The sequence below is a fragment of the Scylla paramamosain genome, chromosome 32 (assembly GCF_035594125.1).
Source record: "Scylla paramamosain isolate STU-SP2022 chromosome 32, ASM3559412v1, whole genome shotgun sequence".
Taxonomy (NCBI): Eukaryota; Metazoa; Arthropoda; class Malacostraca; order Decapoda; family Portunidae; genus Scylla; species Scylla paramamosain.
In genome coordinates this window covers 5,796,255-5,798,754 of record NC_087182.1, presented here as the reverse complement: position 1 = coordinate 5,798,754, position 2,500 = coordinate 5,796,255, and positions in this window count along the sequence as shown.

The window sequence follows — 2,500 nt, the reverse complement described above, 5'->3', positions numbered from 1 at the left end:
AAGAAAAAAATTAACACCGATTTGAAATGCAAGAAAAACTGAAAACGTAGCCTCATCTATTCAATTAAAAAAAAAATCTAAACATCACATCAAAGCATTAAGTTGATGTTCTTTTGATGTTTATGGACTCGGTAAATAATAATAAATAAATGATATGAAGTGCAAGAAACCAAGTAAACACAACCGCATCCATTCATACAAAAAAAAAAAAAGTAAATAAATAAATAAAAATAAATAAAAAGACCCTATCATTGCATTCAGTAAGGCGTTTCTAGATGTTGTTATGACCCGCGCAGTTTCCTTTCGTCTGCATCTGAGTCTGCGCCAGTCTCCTCACCTTGCGGCAGGTAACGATTCCTGGAACTAATTAGTGTGAAGGTCGTGGTGGCGCCGTTATAGGAATAATAGTGATAATCGCCTACTTATTGTCATTCCTTGTGTGTTTTTCTTTCCGGTTGTGTTTGTTTTATTTGTATCTTTACTCGACTTTGTTATTCTGTTGTTACTTCTGTTATATTTATCGTGTTTTTTTTTTTTTATTTCGTTTTCTATTGTTTTCGTATTTCTTTCTTTATTTGTATTTGTGTTTGTATCTTATCTTTTTTTCATCCGCATTTTCACTTTTTTTTTATTATTTCTGTCATTACTTATGTTTCTGAACCAATTTTTTTTTTTTTTTTCGTACTCTTGCTTCTTTCCATCATTGTTTTTAGTTAATATTTGCGGCTTTATCTGTTTTGTGTACACTTTCATTTGACTTTTTATTATTTTTGTTATTGCCTTCTTTTATCGTTTTCACATTTTTTCGTACTCTATTGTTTTCATCGTTTTTTTTAATCAATATTTCTTTTTTAATTTGCTCTATATACATATCTACTTGACTATAATTATTTCTATCATTCCTTTTATTTATTTATTTATTTATTTTTTGTATCGTTTAAGTATTTTCTACCATCCCAATAATTATCATAACTACTTTCATTTTACCATCATTTCCATATATATTTTCTTACTCGCATCACTCTTACCACTACTACTTTTATTTTTACTCCATTTATGTGTACTTTCTCACTACTACAATTTTTTTCTTACTGCTATTATATCTATCATTATTTTTAGACTCGAATGCTGTTACCCCTCCATGCAGCTTTTAATTGTCTCCACTGGCGCGGCTCGTCAGGCACAGATGGACACGCTGTGGTCACCTTGGTTTTAGAGCGTGTGAGAGGCGAAGGAGAGGGAAGTCACGTTACCCATAATATTTTGCTTCCATGTCCTTCCTTTAATGCGTGAGTTTAATTGCCCTCCCCACCTGAACTTGTGTGTGTGTTTGTGTGTATATGTGAGAGAGAGAGAGTGTGTTTCGTTTGTCTTTTTTTATCATTATTATCTTTGTTTTTTCTGTATTTATTTATTGTTTTATTTATCTTTATCATCATTTTTTGTATGTGTGTAGGTTTTTTTTCTTTCGTGTTTGTTTATTTAATTTCGTTCGTCTTTATTATTCTTTTCATTATTGTTATTGTTTTTTGTGTGTATATTTTTTTTTTCCTTACCTGTTTCATGCGTTCGTCTATTTATTATTTTTTTCTTTGTCAATTTTATCATCTTTGTGTGTGTGTGTGTGTGTGTGTGTGTGTGTGTGTGTGTGTGTGTGTGTGTGTGTGTGTGTGTGTGTTTGCTTCTTGAATAATAACCTTTACCTGCAATCAGCCCTTTCATTCAGGTATACAGTCAAAGGTACACACGCACTTACATTTATCAACACAGCGTCAACACCCATTAAAAAAACAGCAAAGAAAATACGCCTAATGATTTACAGCACACAGTAACGTATAATTCCGAATGTATTTATTTATTTGTTTATTTATGTTTACTTACTCTTTTTTTTTACACAAACAAAAAAGATCAAAGCAAAGACAGCCTCAAGGGACCTCGTAGTACCTAACACATACTAATATAAAAAAAAAAAAAAAAGGAGCATCAGCAAGGAACACATACAGATAGCTACAAAAAAAGAATATTAAACAAGTGAGCATCGCATCGCCAAGGGACTTTGCACCTTAATACCACTTACCACAAAGCATACAACTCCCATCAACCTATCGTGGCCACCTGAAAAAAAAAAAAACCTTGGTATTATATATTCTTTTTTGCTTAGCTCCTCGCCTTGCATGATAAGTGATCTGAGTTTCCTTGCCTGTATATCCCTCATCCTCTTTCCTCCCTCTCCCTGCCCGTGTCCTAGCCTTCCTCAGGTACCTGGGTGTTGCTTGGAGGCGTTGCTTGTCCGCCGCGGCCTTGTACTGCTGTCAGAGCCCGGCATCCTTGAGCTCATAGGTTATACAAGCATCCAGGAACTCGTGATGTACCGCAGGGTTGGTAGTTGGGTCCCCTCTTGTTTCGTTTATGAGTGGCATGGTTTTTTGTCCCTTCTGATTCTTTGTGTCTGTTTCTGTGTCTCGTTCTTTTGACCAGACATATTATTTTTATTTTATTT